This window comes from Spermophilus citellus, assembly GCF_964194105.1.
Source record: "Spermophilus citellus genome assembly, chromosome: 13".
NCBI lineage: Eukaryota > Metazoa > Chordata > Mammalia > Rodentia > Sciuridae > Spermophilus > Spermophilus citellus.
In genome coordinates, this window is record NC_138193.1 from 22,389,497 (window position 1) to 22,416,880 (window position 27,384).

General features: G+C 46.0%; 1 long non-coding RNA gene across 3 annotated transcripts in view; it reads right to left on the reverse strand.

Annotated features, from left to right (window-relative positions):
- LOC308632979 overlaps positions 1 to 26,383 on the reverse strand; it is a 347,621-nt gene extending 321,238 nt beyond the window's left edge. For 2 of the 3 annotated variants that reach the window (XR_014018669.1, XR_014018670.1), the window contains exons 1-3: positions 26,283 to 26,383; positions 26,076 to 26,158; positions 23,298 to 23,379 (exon numbers count right to left, since the gene is read on the reverse strand). This is a non-coding gene — a long non-coding RNA (uncharacterized lncRNA). Of the gene's footprint in view, positions 1 to 21,345; positions 21,605 to 23,297; positions 23,380 to 26,075; positions 26,159 to 26,282 lie in introns of those variants that run through there. The other variant, XR_014018671.1, reaches the window with a different exon arrangement.
- Positions 26,384 to 27,384: the final 1,001 nt, after the last annotated feature.

Sequence of the window (27,384 nt, forward strand, 5' to 3'; positions counted from 1 at the left end):
ATCTCACTCTGGTTAGAATGGCAGGTAGCAAGAATACAAGCAACAACATGTGTTGGAGAGGATGTGAGGGAAAAGGCACACACTCAACATTGCTCATAGTACTGCAAATTGGTGCAACCAATCTGAAAAGCACTATAGATATTTCTCAGGAAACTTGAAATGGAATGACCATTTGAACCAGCTATCTCACTCCTTGGTTTATACTCAAAGGACTTAAAAAGGGCATACTACAAATATATGCCAAATCAATGTTTATAGGAGCACAATTCACAATAGCTAAGCTGTGGAACCAACCTAGAAGTTCTTCAACATATGAATGGATAATGACACTTGGTATATATACAAAATGGAATATTACTAAGAAGAGGATAAAATTATGGCTTTTCAAGTAAATGGATAGAGTTGGAAAATATCATGCTAAGCAAAATATACCAATCCCAAAAAACCAAAGGCCAAATGTTTTCTATAATAAGTGGGTGCTGCTCCATAATGCAGGGGGTGGGGAGGCATGGATAAATGAAGGAACTTTGGATTGGGAAAATAGGAGGGAAGGGAGGGAAGGGTGCCTGGAGGTAGGAAAGATGGTGGAATGATAAGAACATCACTATCCTGGTTGCATGTATGATTGCAGGAATGATGTGTCTATACTTCATTTATAACCAGAGAAGTAAAAATTGTGCCCCATTTGTGTACTATGAATTGAAGAGCATTGTGCTGTCATATATAACTATTTAGAACAAATAAATAATTTTTTTTAAAAAATAATGTCCATTGCAGAGCAGCAAGAGCTATATTCAAAGAAAAGGTGGGCCACTTTTACAAAGCTTCATCCACAGCTAAGCCATATCCAACCAGGGGACTTTGACATGTAGTGCTGAACCCTGAATCAGACCATCTATTTTGGGGACAGACCTTTGCCACTCATGAGCTCTGTGAAAGGAATAGAGTATTTAAAAGGCCCTTTGTCTCACAAGGACACATGCGAGGACTTCCTTCCTCAGGGTCTACTGCAGCCTCCAGAGTCTCAGGAGGCCCTGAATAGACACGGCACTCTCCAGTTCCTCTCCCCACCTGAAACCCCAAACTAGGACAATGAATTATTAATATCGCCCATAGTTAAGAGGAGGAAGATTCCATGCATTTTCTAGAGTGCTATAGGTATTTTCTCAGGATTCGAATCAAAGAGTATGCTTGTTTTTTTCAGTGTGACAGTTGTAGGGTATTGTTGGAACATTTAGCAGGGTGGATTGGCATGAGTTTCAATTTGGGTGTCACCAGGTGAGGTTCAGACCCTGGGGTATAGGAATTGACCCTTGTACATCACAGCACCTGACTTTTTTTGAAGGAATACAGTTTTGCAAATGTGTATTGTCTGTGGCCACTAAAATATGAAAACAATGCAAATCATATTGGCCATATCCCATTGTTAGGTCATATTCATAAATGGATAGGTAACAATGAATCCCACCATTATGTATAATTATAATATACCAATAAAATATGGAATAAAAGCAAACTGTAACTGGTAATTTAAAATCTGTCATTTCATCTGATTAACATATACAGTTATTGAATATTAAAAAATTGTGTCCTAAGTGTTGAGCCTAGAATTACAAAATTATACAATTTGGCAGTTATATGCCCTTAGTTCCTTCCATAAGATGTCTATTTTTTCTTTTCTTTTTCTTTATGAATTTCAAAAGATAATATGGTAAGTTAACTAAGTTAGGAGTTGGGGAATGTATAAAAGAAATAAAGAGGGTGGAGGTCTGTGATAAAAGCATGACACCCCATCTCCTGCAGACACCAGGTCTGGCCCCAGCTTCGCTCCAGAGAAGTCTGCTTCTTTGTTCTATTCCTGATGTCAAACTTTCTCTCTGCATTTGTCTGGCTCTTCTCAGGTGCTTCATCTTCCACAACAGAGGAACAAGGACCCACCCTGATTCTAAGACTGCTTGTCAGGTTGTGGTCAAGAGAGATCACAAAGTTACATAGAAAGTATCCAGGCACTGGACTGTGAGGACACTTGGCCCATTGTGAACAGAGCCCCAGCAGCCATGAGCATGGGCCCTAGACACAGCCCCCAAGCCTTAGGGCTCCTCTTGGGACAGGATCTCTGCTGCTTGCCCAGTGATGCTGAGGCTTTGCTCTCTGTGGGGTCTTGTTGCCACCTAGTGGCAGGTTTGTGACACAGCAATTTGTGGAATTTGGGGTCTGGGAACCCAAAGCCCTGACTGTGGATTCCTCTCCCACTTTCATCATATTCATGAAGTTGATTCTCTTCCATCCATCACTAGCCAAGATTTCCTGGGAAACTCAAGTGATCTCTCTCCTCAGTAAGTTGTCAAACCAAAGACAAAAATTCACCAGGAATTCAGAAAACATACTGGTCTCAGGGTAGTTGGGGTTTAGGTGTGTAACCTACAGGAGATGCCAAAGCTGGGGTTTTTCCAGAGATGAGAAGGGGCTTGAGGGACCCTTTGGGGCACAGTGGCATTGGTGAGGGTAGCTGAGGGCTCCTGGTCTAGAGAGGCCAACCCAGCCTCATGATTCCCACTAAAAACCCCTTCCAGAGCTTCTGAGGGTCTCCCAGGGCTCTCAGGAAAAGCTTCCCTACTTAGCCTTTGGGCAGGGGCAGTTGAAGAGTGGTGCAGAAGGTTCCAGAGGTGACCAAGATCCAGCCCCCAATGCCACCCTGGCCCTTCTTCCCAGCCTCTGCAGGGTGCAGAGGAAGGGAAGGTACCTGAGCCTGCAACCTCAGTGCACCTGGCTTCCCACACTTGATGGGCCCTTAAAGAAGTCCCAGATCACCACATGCACACAGGACAGGATGCCGCCCTCTCATGGAAAAGGTGAGATGATTTTTTATCGAAAACAATGAACTTGGGCAGGAGCACGGGGATGTTGATGGAGGGAAACCTTCATTTGGTGGGTCAGAAGCTTGGTTCCTGGCTCAGGTCTTGAGTCTGCACATCAGGTGCCCAGCAAAGGAGATGGCAAGTGTTGTACCAAAGAACAATGGGACAAGGGGCTTGAAACATCTCAGGATCTGGCAAGGTCACACCCATCTCAGTCTTAAGGGTGTAAAAGTTGAATTTCCCTTGAGAAGAGACCATGGGGCACCTTGCTTGCATGGGGGCTCCTAGGAAGTAGTTTCCTGTGATCTGCCACCCAGGCACTCACAGGGTGGTATATTTTGTGATCCCAGGAGGCTTGGTGACAGCTCAAGATGGTAGCAGACATGGGCCTCAACCACGTGGAGCTGGTTCTGCAGGAATGCAGGATGCAGAAGTTGGGGGTCATGAGGTTCCACTGAGATTTCAAAGGAGACCCTGAAGGCCAGGCAGGGTGCATCAGGGCTGAATCCCTGCAGCATCCCCTGAGAAGACAAGGTGTGGAGATTTGAGAATGAAGGTGGCATTGCAGTGGAGGCTCTGAGACTGAGAGATGCCAAAAGCATGGGACATCTGCTGAGGGAAACTCTGAATCCAGCAGAGACAAGTGGAAAGGGAGGCCATGTGGGCTGCAGCCAGCAAGTCCACAGAGGCAGAGCCTTGTGTCAACCCTTTGGACAGAACTTCACTGTGCCACATGCCCAGATGCTGTATAGGGGGCTGCAGTTTGGGTTTGCCTATCTGGATTTTTTTAGTCTTTCTTTGGCCCCATCCCTTCTTCCTTTGGTTCTATTTCTCCCCTTTGGAATGGGAATGTTGACACTCTGACACTGGACAATGAATTTGCTTTTGGCTTTTCCCCAACAGTTTGCCTTAGTGTTCCTATGAGACTGTGGACTTGGACTTTTAGGAATGTTGAAATTGTAACTGTGCCCATGAACAATGGGACAGGGAGATTAAGATATCTCAGGACCTGGCAAGAATATGGGACTCTTGAAGATGGGCTAAAAGCATTTTGCACTATAATATGGACATGAGCTTTTGGAGGTCAGGAGTGGCAGGTTATGATAAGGTTATGAGATGTCCCCCCAGAATCTTCTGTTCTTCAGAGGTAAAATATTCAGATCTTGAGAGTTATAATCAGTCCTTCTTAGTTTGAGTGGACTGATCCTGTGTTAACTGTAGACAGGTGGGGCAAGGTTGGGTCGGTGGGTCATGGGGGCATATCCTGGAACAGTTGTTCTGTCTGTGCCCCCTGTCCCCCCTCCCCTGGAGATCTTGTCATGTCCTAAGCTGCTTCTCTCTGCCATCTCCTTATGCCTCACCCAGAGCCCAGAAATATGGAGCCAGTTGGTCATGGATTGAATCTCTGAAGCCAAGAACATCACTATGCTGCATAAGCAACTAAGTTGTTCCTGTCTGTTCTTTGTGTCTCAGGGATAAAGAGCTGGGTAAAACCTATACTTTGACCCAGTTCCTACATATGAATTAGTATGTGATTTTCCTCATATTTGTGAATTTTCCAGTTTACTCTCTGCTGTTAATTTGTAACTTCATACCATTTTCTTCAGGGGAGATAATTTGCATGTTCTATGTTCTAAGGCTTTATAATGTCATTGAGATTTGTTTTGTGGCCTAACACATGCAGGATCTTGGAGAATATTCCAATGCACTTGAGCAATCATGTAGCATGCCATTGTGGGTGGAATCCTCCTATGTGTATGTTAGGTGTGTGGCATTGCAGCAGATCTCTGTTTTCTGACTTGTCCTCTGCCTGGTTGTCTCAGGGACTATTGAAAGTACAATAGAGGAGTCCCTTCTGTTACTGAATTATAGTCTGTTTGTCCCTCCTAGCTGTCCCTGTTTTTAAATGTGTTTTGGAGCCTTGATATTTAGTGTACATGTACATGGCTGTTCTATATTCTTGGTGAATTAACTCTGTTTTTATTATATAATTACTTGCTTTGTCTCTAAAGCAATTTTGACAAACTTACAGATGTCACACAAGAGCATAACTCCTTTCTTGTCTCTTGCTCAGTATTTGCCTATGATATTTCCCCATGTTTTCACTGTCAAACTCTGCTTGTTCTAAGACCTAATGTGAGACTGTTGGAGATAACATGTAGACATTCAGTTTCAATCAATGTTGCCAAGCTGCATATTTTAATGGGAGGTTAATTTATTTACATCAGTAGAATTACAGAGGGTGAAAAATTTCCCTTTGCCATTTTTTTAAACCTTTCTTTCTGCCTCATGTCTTTTTGTCCATCTCCTCCTTTATCATTAATTGATTTGGGGGTAAATATTTTGAATTCCTTCCCATTTTCTTTTTTTTTTTTTTTGAGTATATGACAGCTTATTGTTTTCTTTGTTTTGGTGAATTTGAGGTTGAAATATAACACACTAAATTTATAACATCTTAACACAAGCTGGTGACAATTTGACTTCAGTCTCCTTAAAACACTGCCCTCCCTTACACCTCCACATCCCTTGACATTACTAATGTCAATTCACATCTATTTGTTGGTCAGGAGTTAACATAATGCTTAATGATAATGATAATTAACATATTTCTTAAAAATCCTGTGAAAAACAAGACTAGGATTATAATGAAATTACACTAATGATTTAAAAATTATTTCCTGTGTTTGTTTTGACAGAAGAACTCTGTAGTTTTGAATGGTTTCTAGTTAATCTTTGGTCTACTTCATTTCAACTTGGAGCACATCTTTTCCCCAGTAAATCTTCCTTCTGCTGGTGCCAAGCCAGGGCTTCTGCAGCTGGGGGGACCTTAATAGGTGGTGACTGAGCTGTGGCCATGGCACTCAAGGTCCAGAGTCCTCAATTGCAGCTTCTTCCTCTCAAACAATCTGCTGAGCTTCTGCCCAGACCAGCTGTTCATGTGGCAGCTGGGCCACCCAGGCAGGGAGGTTTTTGTTAGGGGCTGCATCACTGTGGGAGGATCATGTGTCCCTTGAAAGCAGTAATACACCCCAGCATCTTCAGCCTCCACTCTGCTGATTCTCAGTGTGAACTCTGTCCCTGACCCACTGCCACTGAACCTGTCTGGGACCCCAGTGAACCGGTTGGAAACCTCATAGATCAGAAGCTTTGGAGCCTGGCCTGGCTTCTGCTGATACCATTCCAAATAGGTGTTTCCATCACTAGAAAGAAGGCTCTGACTGGACCTGCAGGAGATGGAGGCTGACTGTCCAGGGGTGACGGGCAGAGAGAGAGGAGTCTGGGTCAGCACAACATCCCCACTGGATCCTGAAATAATGACAGAAATGAAAGTTTATGCACACTATTATGAAATATTTTAATGATTTCTCTCTTTGTCCTTTCTTGACTAAATCATTTGTGTGTGCAGTGTATGTAGTTTGGGTTCCTACCAAAAAAAATACAACTCATATAAGACAGAGGTTTGCATGTCCAATGTCTGTCTAGAGGTTGATCACATAAATCTCCTCTTTCTAGTTCCCAGTCTTCACCAGGACACAGATCTTTCTTTTTTTCTTCTAGACACTTCTCCCTTTTAATTGATCTGAACATCACATTCCCCATTTTTGAACTGAATCTCACACCAGGAACATGGGCAGGGATACATGTAGGAGGCACTGAGCTCACCCCTTCCCCCTTCTCCATCCTCCCCCTTCCCCATTCTCTCTGTCCTCACCAGGGATCCAGAGCAGCAGCAGCCCCAGGAGCTGAGCAGGGAGCCTCATATTGAGAAGCTGAGCTGAGGAGTCCTCCTGAGTCAAGGGCAGGTTAGAGCTGAGCTTATATGTCAGCCTTGCAGGAAGGTCCTCCCCAGGGAGCAGCATGCAAATGCCCTGGTGGGTGCAGCTGGGTGGAAAGAACAAATGGGGTGGGTGGTTTTGAGCTGACTTTCAACAAATAAAATGTTTTTTGTGACTGGAGGGAAACCCTGGAGATGAAGTCCAGGCTGCCTGCAGTAGTGTGCAAGGGTCTGATGGTGAAAGTGAAAATCTTTTCCAAAGACACAGTGAGTTCAGTAGGAAGCACCAGTACAGCACCCAACATGAGAAAGTGGATGATGTATCCAGGGCAATATCTGGGGAGTGAATGGCCAGGCTGTTTGATTTCCTTCCCCGCAACCTGGAGAAGGAAATCATCCCACACCCACTAGAAGTGACAGGAAATTTCCTCCAAACAAACCCATCTCCTTCAGGTACTTCAGACTCCTGTGGTAGCTCCATGTTAACAAGTGCTAGAAATGATCTCTCCTGGGGCCCTTGCATAAATCTAAAGCACCTGACAGGGAGAAAGAAAACTTTCTATGACACTCAAAATTCAAATTGATTCTTAATTTTCAATGGATCCTCGGAAAAGAATCTTCGACAGGAGTCTTTCTCACCTGTAAACTAGAGATCCATTCTCCCAGAGGGACTTCTCCAAACCCAGGTGTCAGGGTGGGTCCTGAGCCGAGAGGCCCCTGAGGGAAGCAGGCCACCTTCCAAGTTCTCTACATCACATTCTGTCACCACTCACTGGAGGATCAATTCATGGACATGCCAGGTTCAGGGAGCCAGGGAGTGTTGTGCCCCCAAAACTGAGAGACCTTTCCTGTTTACACTCTTAGATCTCTGGATTCTAAACACTGACTGCATCAAAATTTATATGATAAGCAAACACATAAATTTCCAGAATTTCTATGCAGTTTATTCTTTTTTTCAATTATGACTTACTTTTAATTTTTCTAAATAACATGAATTGATTATTGTTCATACAAATGCTATAGTTAAAAACATTCTAATTAAATGGGTAGATGTGAAAATATTAAATGTCAGCATTTCCACAGCGAGGAGTTTTACTTCTATTGTTCCATTGCATTCTGAGCACACACAGCAGTGAGGTGTTGGATGTCACACTGTGCCCAGTCTCCTGCCCAGTCCTTTCCCATCCTGTCCTTTGTTCTCCCCCTGATCCAGCTGCTCTGCCCTCCTGCTCTCCCTCCTGTTCCTATTTTCATGTGTGCATTACCATGATATGTAAACATGGTAGTCATTGTGGACAAGAATGAAATGCACAGAATTCTCATGGGAGGTTGCAGGAGGAAGCCAAGTGCCCAACCAAGCTGGACAGTGCAGCAGTTGATCAAGTAGTTGAGAAATGCCTGTCCACATTCTGCTCTGTTAAATGGCAATAATGTTCAAATATGTCAATTAATTACATGTTAATTATAAGGTGAAAACTGAGGTTGCTGAGGTCCTAATTGGTCCTACCCTAGGAGTTCCTGTAATGGAGGTTTGGTCCCAGTGTGGCCATGATAGGAAATGGTTGCTTCTTTAGGAGGTGGGGCCTGACGAGTGGGGCCAGGTCAGTGGAGCTGCTGCCCCTGGAAGGACCAGTGCTGGACTCACACGCAGAAGGAATTCTCTCCAGAGTGGGTTGTCCTAAGTGAGGCCACACCACAGACCTGGTCACTACAGCCTGCACTGGTTCCCTTCCCACCTACACACCAAGCTATGACACTGCCCAGGGGCCTCACCTGCGGACAACAGGTGAGACTGCCCAACCTTGGACTTTCATCCTTGAAAACTATGAAACAAAACTTTCCTTTACACAGAACTTACTTAGCTCAGGAATTTTGCTATAGCAATAGAAAAATGACTAATAGGTGTTTTTTTATTAATAAATATTTAAATTGAAATCTCATTAAATGGCCTGTTGCAGATTAACAACTCTATCTAAAATAATTGTATCCTACAGGTAGTCCCCCAAATCTCATGTGTACGGACCACTCAACATTCTAGAAGTGCAGATTCTCATCCTCAGGCCTGGGTAGCTCTGGAATTCTTCTCTCAGAACAGGTCTCAGTGACACAGACGATGCTGTTCAGTCTGACACCTTGAACAGGATGGGAAATTACTCCATGTCCACACTTGGCTTGCTTGTCATTTGGTAGGAAGATTTCATTGTTTTTGAAAATGATCCTTATCTATTGCTTGTAATTTCTTCTTTCACTGTGGAACAACTGTGAGTTAATGAAGCTTTCATAATGTGATTCCAACTTGCTGAAGGCACTTTGTGGCACATAGAAAATACTCTGTGACCTGTCATTCCTGACCGAACCCCAAGAGCTGGAAATGATGACTGCCATTGTGAGAGTGTGACTCAGGCCCAGGAAGTGAGGCTCAGGATCTGGCAGTTGAAGGATGTGAGGCAGATGGGAATGCTGGTCATCCTTTATTCAGAGGGGCTAATAACCTGTAGCCAGAACCCATCCCGGAGCCATTTTCCTAGGTTCTTTTAATGTGCAGTTCAAACAAGAAGGCCCTTTCCAACAGGGTACATAGGGTCCATTGTCACAGGTTATACTTTATGACCTTGAGTGCAGATGCTGACTCAGAGGGTTTATGGACTTGACCACACATAACCATGACAGCCACATCATGTCCTTAGCCACACACTAAAAACAGAAACCCATCAGCCCACCAGAAGCCTCAGCAAGGGAGCCTACCTATGTCCATGGTGGGCCTGACCCACAGTGACCACAGGAGAAGGTCAGCTGGTGACTTCTGGACTCACTAGGGCTTCTGGAAACACAGTTTCCAGTACCCCGATTCTGACTCTTGTGGAGAAGCTCCACAAGGGACTTCATCTAAGAGGGAGGATTCAGATGAGGAAGATTCCACAACACCCACTGCACCTGCAAAAGACACATGGACCAGGGTGAGGACTGGGGAGTCACCTGGGAGGTGTAGCAGGCTGCTGAGGGCATTGCCACACACCTGGGCTCCCTTGCAAGTCCAAGGAAGACAGGGCCACCAGCCTGGGCATTCAGTGGCACGTGAGCTCTGGTTTTTGGGTGGCACCAGGGTATCTCCCATGTCCACCATCTGCATTCCTATCAGGTGGCCCTGGTCTTTCAAACCTTCCTACTTGGACTCAATTTATCCATATTCCATGATTCCTCCAAGGATAACCTCTGCAGAGGTGCTCTGGGCTCTGACACAGGAGCAGAGAGTCCTCCATTGTCACAGCTGCCCTCTATATGTTCTGTTTCTGTATCTGCTTCTTCATGACCACACTCCCAGAACTGTGAGAGCCTGCAGTTTAGATTCCCATTCCCTGTGCTTTAGAGGACTTCCTGTTTGCAGTACATATTGTGACTTCTCATTTCTATTTAATTCCAAACCCTTACTATAAACCAAAGCCTCAGATCAATTGATGTTTGTCCTTTATTAAATCAGGAAGGACACCAGTGAATCCAGAGGTTTGAGAAGAGACTGGTTTTCTGCTTTGCCAATTTCCTTCATGGAATAAAATTCATGTACAATAATGGAAGGGAAGGGTAAATGGAGTAGAATTTATTTCAAGGAAAAGTGAGAGAAGTCCCTCAACAAGAGAGGGGGCCTGATACACCCTTTGGGTTTGCTAATTTAGGGGCTTATATGGTTTACTGTCTGAGCTTAGATCAGTCTATGTTAAAGTGGTGTTGAGAAAGGGTCAAGGTCATTGGTTTTCACTTCAGCCTGAAGGCTTAACCCTTCCTGTGAATCCTTCTGGGTTCACTGCCACCTTCCATTTTCCCACATCTCTGGGACAGGGAGTTGGCTGGAGTGTTCCCACAGGTGAGCCTCATGGGATTTTACATTTGGAAAAGGTCTTCATGAGGACCATTAGGATTTCTACAGGTTAGCCTTCTGGTGTGGTCTCTGCCTTTGAGCAAGACTTCCACTGGAGCCCATCCCTTCTGACTGCTGACCTTTGACTATTCACTGTCATCTCTGCCTGCTTGGCCTAAGAAGCAGAAAGAGGTTTCATGTGCAGAGGAGCCTCTCTTGAATCTTCTACCAATGTCTCCCAGAGCCTGGCTGCCTGTGAGCGGTGGTGTCCTCAGCAGGAGGAGGCAGCAGGAGGAGCAGCCGGGGCAGCAAAGGTTCACACTTTCTCCTGTATGACCTGTATCCCTGTGGGAGGACACTCATCATACTGTTCACAGTAATAAGTGGAAATATCTTCAGAATCAGGCTGCTTATAGTGAGTGGAATCTTTCCTAGATGCCCTGCCACTGAACCTCAAGGGGCCCCCAGATCGCAAGCAGTTTGCACCATAGATCAGGAGCTTAGGAGCTTGTCCTGGTTTCTGCTAGTACCAGTTTAAGTAATTGCTAATACCCTTACTGGCACTGCAGGTGACAGTGACTTTTTCTCCTTGAGATTGAGACAAGGAGAATGGTCAATTTGATGTCACATCTGGACCTGACATTGAACACATGAGAAGAAATAGCACAATATTAGTCATGTTAAAAGAGCATTTCCCTGAGGATCCAGGCAGCACTGACCACACTGTGCTGAGTAAATCCCAAGGACTATTCCTCTTTCCCATGAGGCAGAGCAGCAGGAGCCCCAGGAGCTGAGCAGGGGCCCTCATGGCCATGCTGTGTCCTGATGGGGGACTGACTCCTGCACAGGGTGTGAGCAGCCTCTTAAGAAGCCCTCAAGGCAGTGGGCTGTGCTGTGGGCACATGCAAATCAGCAGGGCTGGGCAGGCTGGGTACAGCTGCAGGGCTGCTCCTCTCAGTCACTCAGCACAGGCCCCAGGTCCTGAGTCCCAGGTCAGACAGGAAAGCTCAGAATTGGTGACAGAAAGTGCTCTGCTTTCTAGGCCAAAGGCAGTGTTTTTGTTGAGTCCTGCATGTGACATGCTTTTGGAGGACCTCTGGTTCCATCTGTGCATCCTTCCATCTCTGACAGAGGACTTGGGCTATGGCACAACCCCAGAAGCTTCAGGAATGCTTGTGATATACTTACATTTGGCACCTGAGACCATTAATGAGCCCAGGGTGGCTGACTGCTTGCTCTGAGTCAAGTAGAAAGGCGATACAAACAAAAAAACATTGATTCATAAGAAGGGCAGGATCTTTCCTCCCTCATCTTCCTTCTCCAGCTGTTCACACTCTTCACCACTGTTCATCCCTCTTCTGTCCCACTGTGTTTATCAAGACAAGCCAAAATCAAATATTTTCCCCTCCTACATGAAAGGCACAGCACTTGTCCTAGCTCTACCTCTGATTGCCCACACCCATGCCTGATGTCCCCTACATGCTCAGGTTATCACTCCCACTCTCTCTGGCCTCACAGTCCAGTGTCATCAGATGTGGCAATCCTCTCTCCTCCATCCCTCATCCTTCCTGTGGCACCAGAGAGCAGAGCATTTTCTTTCAGCAAAGTCTACCATGTTCCCTACCCCCTGAATATTCTGCCCTGTGCAAGTCTGTAAGTGTACACAAAAACTTCATCTAGAGCTTGGTTTTGAACAGTGGTATGGCTTAAATAAGTAAATTGACAATCAGTAATTAGACCTAAGACATTCACTGTTGAGAAAACAAGTGACTTATCTTGACAGAAGAATTATTAAACAAAGTCTGTGTTTTAGAATGTAATTAAATGTTATCATGTAAAACCATGGATTTTGCTAATAGAACATGAGCAAGTATCATTGTGTATAGTTAAGGGGTGATTTGATAAATGGAAAAATGCATACAATCTTGAAGAAATCATCCTGTTCTCTCAGAAAGAACCTATAATTTCTAAAACCACTATTCACTAATGGAACCGTGAATTTCTGGGAAATGTTTTATTCAGAATATAGGAGAAGAAAAAGACAAACTAGGACCATTTTGAAACACAGGAGGCAGTGAAATATTGAGATGTCATAGAAAAACATAACAGAAGACAATTTGTATGTGACAGCAAGTAGACAAATTTGTAGAATTTGAAGTGTTAAAATAATTAGTGATCACAATATTCTGACCATTGAATAACATATAAACTCATTAGTGTATAATGATATTTCAAAGGACAAATTCTTATTAGTTATAAAGGGGAAACAATCATTGGAGAACTCTGGTGACACCCTGAGTCCAGGTTCTGAGAGCATCACTAAGATGTAGGACATGAAGCCATGACCTACCTGGCAGGAGGCCATGAGAAGAGCAGAGTGTCCCTCTGCACACTCCTGCCCACCCACTATGGGCTGAGCTGTTTCCACTCAAAATTCAAAGGTTGGGGCTGTGGTCTGCACAACTTCACAGTGTGTTGGAAGAAGTAATTATGCAAGTGTGAGGTTTGAGTTTGAGGTCTAGTCCAATATGGCTGGTGTCCTAATCAAAGAGAAATTAGGTCTCAGAGACACCAGGGAAAGACCACATGACACACAGGAGGATGGCCATCTGAGAGCCAAGAGAGAGCAGGACAGCCCTGCTGGTGCCCTTATGTCTGCCTGGGATTCCACAGTCATGGGAAAGTCCATTTCTGTTGAAGTCGTCCAATGGTGGTGGTGGTGGGGGAGTGGGGGCTATTTTATGGCAGCAGATTGACCACAATGCTGGATGCAGGAGAAGAATTAAGTCCTGAGGGACATTGAGTCCTCTGTGAGGATATTCTACAGGGCCACTGGCACAGCACCTTCAACAGAGACTGGACCACAAGATCCAAGGAAGCAGAGTCTGCCATCCCAGGCTGAAGCAGGCTGAGGAGACCTGGCTCCACAGCATCTGGGGAGTCTCCACTTGACCATTTGCTACAGAAGACACCATGGGGCAACTGGCCACATGTGAAATGCCATGAAAACAGGATGGGACAGGGCACTAATGTCCAATGTCCTGCTCACAGGATGCACTGCGGTTATGTGGGGCGAGCTGTCTGTAGGGAGTCCTGCTGAGGTGTGGGTGTGGCCTCAGGTCTTCACCTCACCCTCACATGATCCCAGGAAGGAAGGACAGACTTCTCCATCCTTAGGGCAGTTGGTGGTCAGAATCCACATGAAGCAGCATGTGAAGCACACTTCTCTTCCTTAAGTGGAAGATGGTGTCCTCAGCTCCTGAAGAGCTGAGCTCTAGACCATGCCCATGACCTCTCTGGAGCCAGGAGGAGACTATGAATGTGACCAACCAAGAGTCTGAGTCACAGACCCCCAAAGGCTCAGCCACTGACCTGGGAGACCCTGCAGGGTGGGCACCCTCTCCCACCTGGATGAGGAGCCCTGGATCCTTTTCTTCCTGCTTCCCATCAGTGGTCAATGCCAGATCACTCTGTGGGGACCCAGTGCACAATATTTTCCTCTACAGGACAGACCAGCCTGCTCATGGCACATTATCGTATGTGTTTTCTTTGGCATCATTTCCCCATAATTGCACTCTATGGGGACAGGACATGAGACAGGGGAGGGTGTTTAGCCAAGCACACTACTATGAGGTCCATGAGTACAATTGCTCTGTATCTGTGAAGTTCACAGGAATACAGGCTGCGGGAGGTGTGTGCAGAGCAGTTCTGCAGGTGGCCTTGGACTGACCCAGGCTCTCCTGTGACTCACTTGTGGTTCCACAAACACATACTGAGTGCACTGTGTGTAGCACCCTGAGACCCAGGGGACCTAGCAAAAGAGCTCAGGCCCTTCCAGTCCCCTCAGAGGAGGAACTGGGCTTCAGTGCTTTGGATCAGGGGATATAATTGCTCAGAGAATAAAAGCCAAGATGCAGGTCTGTGAGTTCCCTTGGTTGTCACACAGGGAGTGTTTGCAGAGATTCATGAGGAGTGTTCTCCTGGGACTTGTTTCTCTAGGGACCTCAAAGGATGCCTGTTCTGGAAATGAGAAATATTTCCATGAAAGCCACATATATGAAGACATGAATGGCTTTGAACATACTTTATATACAGAGATATGAAAAAATGTGCTCTATGTGTAATAAGGATTGTAATGCATTCCACTGCCATGTTTTTTAAACTAAAATCAATTAAATATTCTTTAAAATAAAGCAATTAGCACCAAATCAGGGTTACTGCCTGGTGCATGCAGAAGTCTATACGATGACATGAGTTCTTATAAAAATAAACTGCCAGGTGTGGGGTGAACTGGCAAGAGGTCAGGAGCAGGAAGCTCAGATCTGTTTCCCCACTAGGGGGCAGCAGTGAGGTTGGCCGACAGGGATAGTGGAAGAACCACTTGTTGATTGGAAGGTGAGAAGGTGCTTGGGGAGTTTCACAGGGTGTAGAAAGCTATTGTCCTCTACACAAGTCACATGCTCCCTCTGGAGGAGGTGTCAGGATCTTAATGAAGGATCATGAAATGGTGATGTCAGAAAAGCTGCCCCTATGCCATGTCCATCCTGTCAGAGCCTGTTTCAAACCATACTTGAGTGGACTCTGAATGCATTTTCTGAAAAATGCCTGAAGCACTTTGTGACTCAGTGAATTGATGTCCAGGTATGTCCTTGTCTTAGCTGAGTTCACTATTTCCACTTTCAGGTTCTAGCAAAAAGAAGAAGTCTGGTTTGTGAGAAGAAAAAGAGACACACAACACACTGTTAGGATACCAGATCCTGGAAATTGGCACAATAAACTAGCTCCAGGAAAGCCTGCCTGTCCACAAATCCCCTCCTCCATGGAACCCTGAGCCTGCTGTGTGTGGAGGAGAGGCTACAGATGGGTGATTTCTGCAAAGACACAAAGCAAGAAGGAGCTGGAGCCCCATATTTGAGGGTCACAATACACAGAACTGTCCCAAGGCCTTATCCTGAAATGCAGAGGAAATGCCCTGTTAGCAAGACCTGAGGACAATTGCTGCAGCCATCATTAGCAGCCTCTGTCCTGGACAAAGGAGGCCGTCACTGGGTCAGGAAGAGAGGAGAAGTATGCAGGGACCCTAGCACACAGTTGTGCTTGTGTAGTCACTGTTAACTCTGAGCATAGCCCTGGGTGTTTATGGCTCTCCCTGAGCCTCCATTTCCTCCTGCTCACCTGCATGTAATAGCAAATACTCCCCCATCCTGTTTAACCTCTGCCATGTACCTGGGAAAGCAAAAGAAGGTCTAAGGGACCAAGCATCTCTCATACATGAATGAAGGTGGGTTTCCCTCTGCTTTTCAGGGGGCATAGGACACAGAAAATTGCAGAAGTCTAACTTTGTATCTCTGGAGAGAGCAGTTATGTACCAGGCAGAAAAGGATTGAAGGCAGATGACAGCTTTTATTTCTCACTGGAATCAACTGGGCTGCTGTGGTAACCCCTGAGGCTTCCTGAGAGTAAGGGCTGTAGCATCTCAGGTCCAGAATGCTGATGGACAAGGGGAAATCTCTCCATTACCCACTGCCCCTGAGCCAGGCTTGGACACTACTGGGCATGCAGGATGCAGCACAGATGAGGATTCCAGGTGTTTGCCCAGGATTCTGCTGGTGCCAAGGTCAGGATCTGCCCACACTCCAGCTTGCTGTTCTGTTCCCTGGAGACAGAGACAGTGAGGCTGAAGTGTCAGAACAATATCTGAATTGTGTCAGTACAATATCTCACATGGTCCCTAAAATTGGAGATAAGACTGTTCCAGCCTTCCTGCTCATGGGACCCTTGTTTTGTCTTTTAACTTTCTCTCTCATATTTGTCAAATGATTCACAAAAAGGAAAACCCACCACCTCCACTTTGGGTTGGCTGCAGTAGAATTCCTTCAGCTTTCTCTTCTAGGGCCTCTGGAAACACACAAGAAGTACATTACTTGAAATAGTCTTTTAGAAAATGGGGTGGTTTATCAATTTGGGGCTAATAAATTTATTTAGATTTTTTTTTTAATTTTAAGGCATTACAGTTATATATAATCTTGGTCTATGGTATTCCTTTTTGGATGTGCTCATGATCAAACATTTTAACGATGGAAAATAGAACACAGGTTGAATATCCTTTTTCTTAATGTGGGAAACTGAAAGTTCTTTTGACTTCAATGTTTTTTAGATTTGGGGAAATTTTTATCATTTACTAACTGAGCGTTTCCATACAATATTCCAAAATCCCCTAGAATCCATACCGAAATTTTCAGATTTCTGAGCTTTTTGGATATGGGAAATTAGGACTAGAAAGGCTCATCTTGCTCTACAATTAGGTGCACTAGAACAGAGTCACCCAGAGCACCCAGGATATGACTGTGGACTGGTGGGAGCATTGCTAGGTGGACTCTGTGTGTGAGGCACATGCTGTGTGCTGTGGTCCACTCTCTATTTCCTGATATTTAGAAGTCTAGGTGACTGGTTGGCTGTGGCTTGTCTGCCACCTGCTGATCGATCTTAGGCATAACATGGTTTGGATTTTAGACTCTGTGTCCTATGAGGCTTCACTGCTAATCTTCACTATTGCTCAGGGAGCTGACCCTATTGCATCCATTACTGGGACAGATTCTGTAGGGAACACAGATGCCCAGCTCATATCACTGATCTTTCTTGTAGCTGAGGACAAATGACTAGCAGACAACCAGGGATTCAAAACTGATGAGTGAGAAGAGGTTTGAGAGCTGGACTCTGTGGTGCTGGTCAGAGGAAAGGCTGTGGCATCAGAGAGGTTCCTGAGGATGCAGGTGTGGAGACAGAGTGGGGGAGCTCAGGCCTCCTGGCCTCCCTGTCAGTGCAGCCTCATCCCTACCCTCTCAGGAATATCCCTGGGGCAACTTGTGCCTACTAAGAAGGCCCGGGGGACACACAGGCTTGTGACCAGCTGCTGGGAGGTTTGTGCTCTTAGACACAACATCAAAGATGGTCAAACCAACCTTTTAAACCAACATTGGCCAACAAAACATCCCCTTGCTGCAGACCACCAATGTGTATTGACCACTTGAGACACAGAAAGTGCATCTGAAAAATTCAATTTAAACTTTAATTTAATTTTAATTTTATAAACTCACAAATGGCTAATTATCCACCATGTCTGGAATCTCTCAGCCACACACTATTCTGCTGCTCAACAATCTCTAGGTAGCAATGGAGGGACCAGAGAATCATGGTGCTCGGGGTCCAAGCTGTGCAGTTTCTCTGTGGTTCAAGGACAACTTTGTTGACCCATTTCAGTCATCATCAATGCACTGTGATAAATAAAATATTCCAAGATGTCCTCAGTGTAATTACAAGAGATGAAGAATGCAGGCTAGATGGAGATTTAAAAATCAATCAGATTTCTGAGTCCCAAATCCAAACCTCTTCTCCATATTTTGATTGATAGTTGGAATCATCAAAAACACGTGACCGACCACAGGAATTCAGTCTTAATGACTGTGAAGGTTTTGTCCATCAAGTCCACTTAACCAATAGCAACAAGTATGTCCCTTAGAAATACCCACTTATCATGAAGGTTGTCACTGTCTGTGCTATTTCACCACTTTTTTCCACACTCATTATATTCTCAGTGTAAACAATCTATGCCACCTCCCTGAACTTTCATTCCAGAAATGTCCTTGGCTTTCAGGGTGAGTGGACCTGCTACTAGGTGGGATGAAGCCTGACCACTAGCCACATCTGGTGTCCCAGCACCTGGGGTTATTTTCAAGAGTCTCTGAAGAGACAGATGACCCATTTTATATTTAAGAAACTAGAGTCTCCAGAGGTTTGGGTCAACAGACAGTGACCATTTCCCCTCCCTTGGACATGTGCAGCTTTCCTGGGACACATCGGGAGGACAGAGTGATGGACACAGAGAACTGGACTCAAGCCCTCAGTTCAGATCTCAGCTTCCATTAAAATGCCTCAGAGGTCCAGGGCAGGCCTGCAGGGATGGTGGAGGGGGAGCCCCTCATGTCTCTAATTCAGGTGTGTCCTTTATTTTATGGGTGTTCAACCTAATGTTGACAAGAAGGTTCAAATACTTTCTTCCAAACTGCACTGAATTCAGTGTCTGAGGCCTAGGAAGGATGCATCTGTGCTCCCCACAGTAGTGTATGATCCCTAATAAGCCTCCACAGTCCTTGACCTGGTCCCCATGTGGAATAGATGAGGGCCCATGAGTGGTCATTATGCGTGGTGGCTGGGTACTCAGAAGTATCAGGATCCCTGTGAGCCCTGGCTGATGGCATCTACAGGAGCATCACTGGAAAGGCTGGGAGGGTGGCTGATGGGTCCTTGTGTTAGGCCATGTGGGTGACTGAGAGCCCTCTGCTGAGCAGAGACCAGCCAATTTGTATCCTCTTAGAATGTCATTATTTTCAATCATAGCCATTTTGAAAAGTCCAGTAACAAAAGGTCCAAAACCAATTTTGTCTCCAGACTTTTAGTCGTGTTTATTCTTCGGTGTGATATTCTTTCAAAAGAAACCTTCAGTGTAACTGAAGTGCCCCTTCTCTTTGCAAAGGCACAGAGAGGGTTGGCCCCTAGATTTCCCCAGTGCTATCTCCAGTCTCCCAGGGAATCCCTGACTCAGGCCATGGAGGACATAGTCCAGTATAAGCATTTGACAGAGGTCAAGGCAGACACACCCCAAATCCAGAAATAACTCAGAAACAGACAAAGTGCCTGGAGGAGCCGAGATGCCCTGCCTCACCTCAGGCCCAGGGCAGTGGAGTGGCCGACCATGGACTGAACACTGAAACCATAAGAACCAAGTAAATGTCCCTCCTCTGGATCTGTTCTTCTCAGGTCTTTTGGTCACAGTGTGAAAAGTTCACTACCACCCTGGGCCACCAGCTGTCAACCCCATTCATCAGTTTCATTTCTGAAGGACATATGCCATTAACACTGTCCAGTCCTTCTTTCCTGGAGGGTTGCTCAGGAGGGACCAAGGAGAGTGAATCCTGTGCAGCCCCAGCACCTGTGCTAAGACCTGTGCCCACAGGGGGGATAGAGGAGCCCTGGGAGGGGTGAGCACTGAGGGAATCTCCACCCACACCCTGGAGTCCCAGAGAGTCAAGGGCCTCATGGGTAGTGGTTCCCACCTTCTGTGGCAGATGACACTGATGACTGGGGAGGACCACAGCACCTCCATGTCTAGAATCTGTGCCTTCTCTTGCCAAATGCTCAGGCTTTGAAAGACTCACCAGAAATCAATGGTAAATGTCTAAGGTGAGGAGTGTGATAATTAGAAAATTATATGACCCTTATCAGCTCCCAGGGCCTCTCAGGCCCAGGCCAGCACTCAGCAGTTTCGTGAGGTAACCCAGGACCCAGGGGAGTAGCAGGGAAGGTCCCAGAGGTGCTGTAGCTCCAGGTGCCACAATACACTGGCCTTTACCCTCAGCCTCTGTAGATACTGAGCAAGGGAGGAATCTACCCCTGGCCCCCTAAGGACCCTGCTCAGACACCCACCTTCCTGTAGAAGCCCTGGTGCTCCAGGGTGTCCTCTGCCCAGGTGAGAGCAGCTTCGATTTTTCTTTTTTAATCAAGTTTTCTTACATTATTTTTGTATCAAGAACAGACCCACTTGGAGGTGGGCCAGGAGGATGGTGACCCTGGGCTCTGCAGGGGAGGGTGTGTCAGGAGCTGGGTCCCTGGCTGAGGTCTGGAGTCCACTGTGGCTGGGGAGGTTCAGCACATCACAGCTGTGACTCATCCCAGCCACCAACACAGGGACAAAGAACATAGAAACAGGAGGGGTATGTGAAGGTCACCTACACTGGGGACATCAGACACTGTGGAGGTCACATTGAAAGAGAAAACAGTTTTTTTCTCAGCCCTATAGACAGATCAGAAAATCTCATATGAGGGGGAAGAAGAGGATGGGAAGTAAAGAAAATCATGTACAGTTATGTCTTCACAGCACTGTTGAAAGTTGGCTCATACAGGCTGTAGATTATGGTCAATTAACTAATATGTTTTATTTGAATTATTTTAAAAAGGTTATCAATCACTGTAGGCCTGGTTGGTTTTACACACACAGACACACAGCAGAAATTATATATATATATATATATATATATATATATATATATATATATATATATATATATATATTCCCCCAAAGAACAATGTTCTTTTGAGATCTTGAGGTCCCTGCTCTTCCCAAGTGTCCCTCCTGGTCTTGCTGTTGCTCTCCCCCATTGGCCATGGGGCTCCTTCCTCCCCTCTCAGATGCATCTCCAGATGCCCCTGGGCCTTCCCTTGTCCACACAGAGGAACAGTCACACAACTACACACTACATATCACAGCAGACTCCATACAGAATTCATCTGGGATTGAAATGATTCTGCTCACTTTCCCTCTTGCAGTCACTCTTTCCTGCATGCCTTTGTCCCCACAAATTATATTATGCCAAATATCATTGTTGGAAGAGTGAAGAAGTAGAGAGATTAGTTTAGGTTAAGATGCAGATAATACTGTCAGTAATCAGCAGATACATGTCCAAGTTATAATTCATGGACATTATCCTGATGTCCACTACCAAGTTTCTGTCCTCCCCAGGCAACTCTGCATGATCTTGCTCCAGGAATAACAGGGATTGTCTCAATTAGATAATGTCAAGGGGGAGAAAAAACAAACTAGGCTTTGACCTGAATGGATTAGCCTCATAAAATGACATATGTAAGGTGGACAATGTATACTCCCAGAGTGTAGCCAGAATAATGGGTTCACAGGGGTCACACCCAGCATCGCATCGGGTGATTCTTCTTCCTACCAAAGAGGGTGCAAACCACCTGAAAACTTAAAGTCTAAAATAATTGGGGAAAAACAAAAGACAAAGAGTTAGAAATATATTACAAAAGCCAAGCCCCTGATACATCCAATCTGCACAAGAGCTAGAATTAGACAAAGGAAAGGTGGCTTGGGTGGTTTATTTAAGGGGGTACATCAAAGGCAGGGATAAAGTCTCAAGGGGAATCCTTGCTTCCTGTTGTCTTACAGTCAGCAGGTTGATTGGCACCTTGGCAGGTCATTCCCATCTCAGTTGTTGTGTGAGCCATGGCAGAGTGGGATAGAAATTCACAGTGTCTCTAGCAATTTAACTGAGAAAATGTCCACTGGTTATTCCCAGACACAAGATGTTCCTGTCCACCAGGCTTCCATGCACAGTGACCCACACATAACCCATGCACAGCTCGTGACAATGGTGGATCTCCTATATTACATTTACCTAGTAGATATTTAGGAAGAGCATATGGTGTGTGGACAGGGGGTGCCCTGGTCAAAGGTCTGTGTATGGACCCCTGGAGAGCTGCTTGACTGAGGGCCTGGAGGAGAAGACAGGAAATCAGACACAGTGATCCTGAGAGATGCAGCAGATGGGCTCGTGGAGGGGGTTCTGCATGTGCAGACTTTATGGATTCTGTGAAACAGCAGAGAAAGTGCCACAGAGGAGAGCTAAGTGGCCATGTGAGCTGGAAGCTTCTCTCCTCTGGGAAGACTGCCTGGTCTCTGTGTCCCTCACTTCCACCACATTTGCACAATAGATCCTTGATCGAGTGGAGGCAGGGATGGGGGTCACGACAAGTACCATGTCTCTCCACCACCTCTACTGGTGCTGCTGGTACTACAGCCACCTCAAGGTATCTGATTTCTCTGCTTCAGAACCAAATGTCACCTGTCACCCGTGGAGTGCTGGAGTTTCAGATCACTGTCCCCTGGAGGGCTATAGTGCATTCCTCTTAAACACACCTGTGCTGTGGGTCAAGTTAGCCTTCCTGCCCACGGCACTCTGAGGAGCATCAGCATCCAGACACTCAGACAGGGTGTGGTTGACTGAGATGGCAATCTTCTCACCAGGACCTACTGTGTGCTGCAGGACCAGGAACACTAAATGAGCACAGCACACAATCAGAAATCACAATTCTTGATGGTTTGTGCCAAGTTGTGTAATTGAACTATATTAAGTACGTTTCTTTTTCTCATTTGGTGGTTGAGAAGAAGATGCCCTGGAGGACATAAGGCCTGAGCAACAGTAATGCACACTTGTCAAAAGAAGGTAAGAGCATAACATAAAATCAGGAACAGTCAGAAGAAAGCACACGAGGGCACTATTTTAAGCCCTGACCCTGCGAACACAGGGTCAGCAGAAGCTGCAGCTTTTCTGTGCAGGCCCAGGATGGAGAAGAGTAAGGGAACAGGAAAGGGGAGGACTTCTTAGATTTCTGTTCTATGACAAGCTTCCTTCGGGATCATGTGTCATGTGGGGTATTTGATTTCAAACCTGGCCACCAAAAGTCACTGTTTTAAAAAAATTAAATGCAAGTGAGAGTGAAGAGAGTTATTTTACAGTGATTGCCTGTGTTCTTCTTTAGGTTTCGTTATGGTTTGGGCATAAGAGTGTCCCTATAAAGCTGCTGTGTTAATGCAGGAATATTCAGAGGTGAAATGACAAGATTTTGAGAGCTGAGCCTGATCAGTCCTTCCGGGCCTGAGTGGACGAATTGGGTGGTGACTGAGGGCAGGTGGGAGTGGCTGGAGGAGGAGGACACTAGGGGTGAGCCTGGAAGGTTCTCCCTGAGGCCCCTTCCCCTCTCTCCTTGTACTTCCTGGCCACCATGGGTGAAGCATCTCTCCTCCTCCACACCCTTCTGCCCTGATGTTCTGCACATGTGGGCCCAGAGCAATGGGGTCAGGTGATCATGGATGGAAAATATGAACCCATGAGCCCAAATAAACTTTTTCTGACTATGTTAGATCTGTGCTAAATTTTTACAACAACAATGTAAAACGGACGAACACAGACTGGTGATCAGAAGGATTTGCCTTGAATTCAGACATCTGTATTTCCAAAGTGCTTCCAAGGAGGTTTCTAGGCCTAGAGAAAAAACAAACAAACAAATAAATAAAAATGAACCTTTTACCTGGGTGGATCCTGCCCTTCTATAGGCCATAAATCACAGCACTGGCCTGTACTAGGGTCTGGTCAGTCATTCAGAATTTCCAGCCCTGTGATGTGACTTAATTCCCAAAATGTCCAGGTAGCAAAGAACATACTCATCTTCATAAAACCTGAATAACCTCCTATGAATAAGAAAGTTCAGTCAGTTCACATTAACACTGAGTTAAAATGTTCCTAAGGATCATCTGAACAGGATTTTAATCAGCCACAATAAAAGTGCAACAACCAGCAATTGCAAATGTGTTTGAAACAAATGAAGAACAAACAGAAAGCATCAGCCAGGGAACAGAAACTGTGCAAGGACAGAAAAAGAAATGTTCCAGAACTGAAAACTGCATTCATCATAATAAGTGCCCAGTGGGGAGCTGAGCAGGTGAATGGAGAAGACAGAGGAAGGAGGCAGCAGGAGGGACAGCCATGGTCACACCCAGCTAGAGAACCCTGGAGACAGCCCAGTGGGCCAGGGAACAGGGACTCAGATCACCAGCTGGTGCCTGCCAGCCCACCCCACAGCCACACTGCCAGCTTCTGAAGACAGAGACAGAGATCTTAAAAGCTGGGAGGGAAAAGCAACTCCATAGCTTTATAGGAGAATCAACTGGAATGAACAGAGAATTTCTTCCCTGGAAACAGAAAGGACAAAGGAAAAGACACACATTCAAGTGTTGAAGAAAAAGTCTGTGGACCTAGAACTCTAGATCCTGGGAACTGTTCCTCAGGAATCAAGGTAAACTCAAGAGTGCTCAGTTGTAGAAACATGAAGAAAGTGTGTAGCTGACCCCAAAGTGGCTAGGAAGGGCTCTATAGAGCATGGAGACATGACAGGAGCAGGGACTAGGAACACAAGATGGGGAAGGAACAGAAAGGATGGACAAGTGACAAGAATTTGAGAGCTGGATCTTACCAATGCACATTGTGTACATTGGACCAAACATCACTGTGACATCCCAGGTCACCAGGGAAATGCAAATTAAAACACATGATGAAACATCCCCCCTGAAGGATGGCCATGTCCAGGAGGAAGCACCCCACAGACAGCATGAGGGGAGTCCAGGCCCCATACCCGCTGCTGAGCTGTTCCTGGCTGCAGTTCACAAGCCACTCCCAGCAGCTGAGTGTTCTGGGGAGTGTCCACAAGCTGTCTCCAAGATGAAGACAGGACGTGCAAGACAGTGTGACAAATTTTGATAACACTATGCATTCCCCTATGAAACATAAGATGGTGAAAATACACATCTAAAAAGTAAATAATAATCTACAAATGAAAATTATAAAAACTGTGTTCAGCATTGAAAACTTGGAGGGCACAAACCTGCCCTTCTCTGGGGGAATGAAATGATACTATCAAAGAACCAGAGAGTAGCATATTACTCGGCAATGAAAAGAATACAGCTATCATGGGTGCTGTGGTGCTCACCTGTAACCCCACCAACTGGGAGGCTGAGGCAGAGGATCACAAGTTTAAGGCCAGTTTCAGCAATGTAGCAAGGACCTAACAACTTGGAGAGATCCTGTTTAAAATCAATTTTTAATGTGACTTTAAATGTAGCTGAGGGGTAGTGCTTGTCTGGATTCAATACCAAATTTGAAGAAAAATTTGAAAAAGTAAAAAGAAAATAACTCTCTATTCTGTAATGGAAACCCCTGGATGAGGTTTACACAAACCTACACAGCACTCAGGGTTACAGGCCAGCCTGAACATCATCCATACTGTGAGTGCCAGGCAGGTGTCACTCAGCCCAGGTGAAACTACAGGATGGAAAATCATGAAGGTCTGCAGCAGAGAGGGGGGTGAGGAACAGCTGGAGCTCAGACAGTGTGAGGGCACAACCTGCACTGTGCCAGGCCACATAGCTGGACACACATCACTGTCCACTTGTTTAGTTCCACAGATTGCACAAAATGACCCTGGTGTGACCTGTAGACTTGGGTAGAGGTTGATGAATTGTAACAGAAGCAACAGAGACTGGGGTGTTTATGGAGGGGCTGTGGGAGCAGGGGGACACAGGAGAACCCTGTACTTCACCCCAATTTTCCTGGATACTTAAACTACACTAAAAACCAAAGTCTTAAAATATTCCCATGTGGAATAGAGACCTGTCTCTATTGCACGACACCAACTATTGCCTGTTTCAGGCCATTAAGGTCTAAATTCTGTCCTGTCACATATCATTGAGGCTGTTATCATGGTCACCTGCTGGGGCTTAGCTGAAGGAAAGGGTCAGGGTGCAGAGGAACCCTCTGGATCCTCCGACTTACCCTCCTTGTAGTGCTCAGGGCCTGGCTGCCTCTGAGCTGTGTCCTCAGTAGGTGGAGGCAGCAGGAGGAACAGCTGGGGAAGCCCAGCCTCACACTTCTGCTCCCTGGGACGTTTTTGTCATGGCCTGTATCACTGTGGGAGGGAAACTGTTACTTTGTTTACACTAATAATCAGCAACATCTTCAGGCTCCAGGCTGCTGCTGATGAGAGTGAAATCTGTCCCAGATCCACTGCCACTGAACCTCAAGGGGACCCCAGATTGCAAAGTTCTTGCATATGTGATGAGGAGCTTAAGAGTTTGTCCTGGTTTCTGTGGATGCCAGTGTAAACTATTGCTAATGCCCGGACTTGCCATGCAGTTGATGGTGACTCTCTCTCCTTGAGATGCAGACAAGGAGGATGGAGACTGGGTCATCGTGATGTCACACCTGACACCTGACATTGGAAACATAAAAGAAATATCCTTGTAAGTAGTGATGTTATAAGAGGATTTCCCTGAGTAACCAGGCAGCACTGACCTCACTGTGATTAGTAAATCCCCAGGACTGTCCCTCCTTACCTGGGATGCAGTGCAGCAGGAGCCCCAGCAGCTGAGCAGGGACCCTCATGGCCATGTTGTGTTGTGTCCTGACGGGGACTGACTCCTGCATAGGGTGTGAGCAGCCTCTTAAGAAGTCCTCAGGGCAGTGGGCTGTGCTGTGGGAATGTGCAAATAAGCAGGGCTGCGCAGGCTGGGAACAGCTGCCGCGCGGGCTCATATGTCACTCAGCACAGATGAGGAGCCCATTGTCCCAGTTCAGTTGAGAGCAGCACAGATGTGCCAGAGCAGAATATGATTTCACCTGGAACACACAGGACACAACCAGAATATTCTCCTGTGAGGAGTGACTTATTGCTTCTTCATATCCAGGAAAAGCTTTTCTTGTGTTTCCTATGGACATTTCTTTATTAGTGATCATAAGAACAGGAAGGAATTAAGAGATAAAAGGTCAATTCATACTTAAAATGTGAAAAGAGCACTGAAGGCAGGAAGAAATTACAATTTGTAAACTCTGTGATCTGGTTTAAGTTTCTCTGGACATTGGCCTTGCTGGACCAGGAGGCCAGGGTAGGATGGAACCCAGTATGATTCTGCCCTTCCTGCCTCAGTATCCCTAAGACACTGTGATGGTTCCTCCCATCCTGAGAAGAGCAGGCAAAGCCTACACAGGCTCTTTCCTAGGTATGTTTCTGGAGAGGTTAGAGTAATTTCAGAAGCAAGGTTTAGTTCCTTTCATGGCTTTAGTGAAGATGCAGCTCAGCCCACCCTGGGCCCCTGTGCACTGAACAGTGACCTGCCCCTTGATGAGGGCTCTGGGGACATCCTGAGGACGGCACTGGAATTGTAACACCTCTCTCTTCCACTTCTGTCCCCTCCTCTCTGGACACCTCCAGGTCTGGTCACAATCACTGAATGGGCTCTCAGTGTGTTCTGTCCCCTCTTTGAATTCATAAGGACAGTCAATCCTCATTGCTCACCTGGGGCACCCTCAGAGCAGGGCCTTGTCCTCCCACCAGCCTGGGCCTCTGCTGACCTGCATTCTGACTCCACTTTATGAATCCCTGTGTTGGGTTGTGGTTATTATAGTCACAAAGTAGATAAGAAACTCTACCTGAGCTTG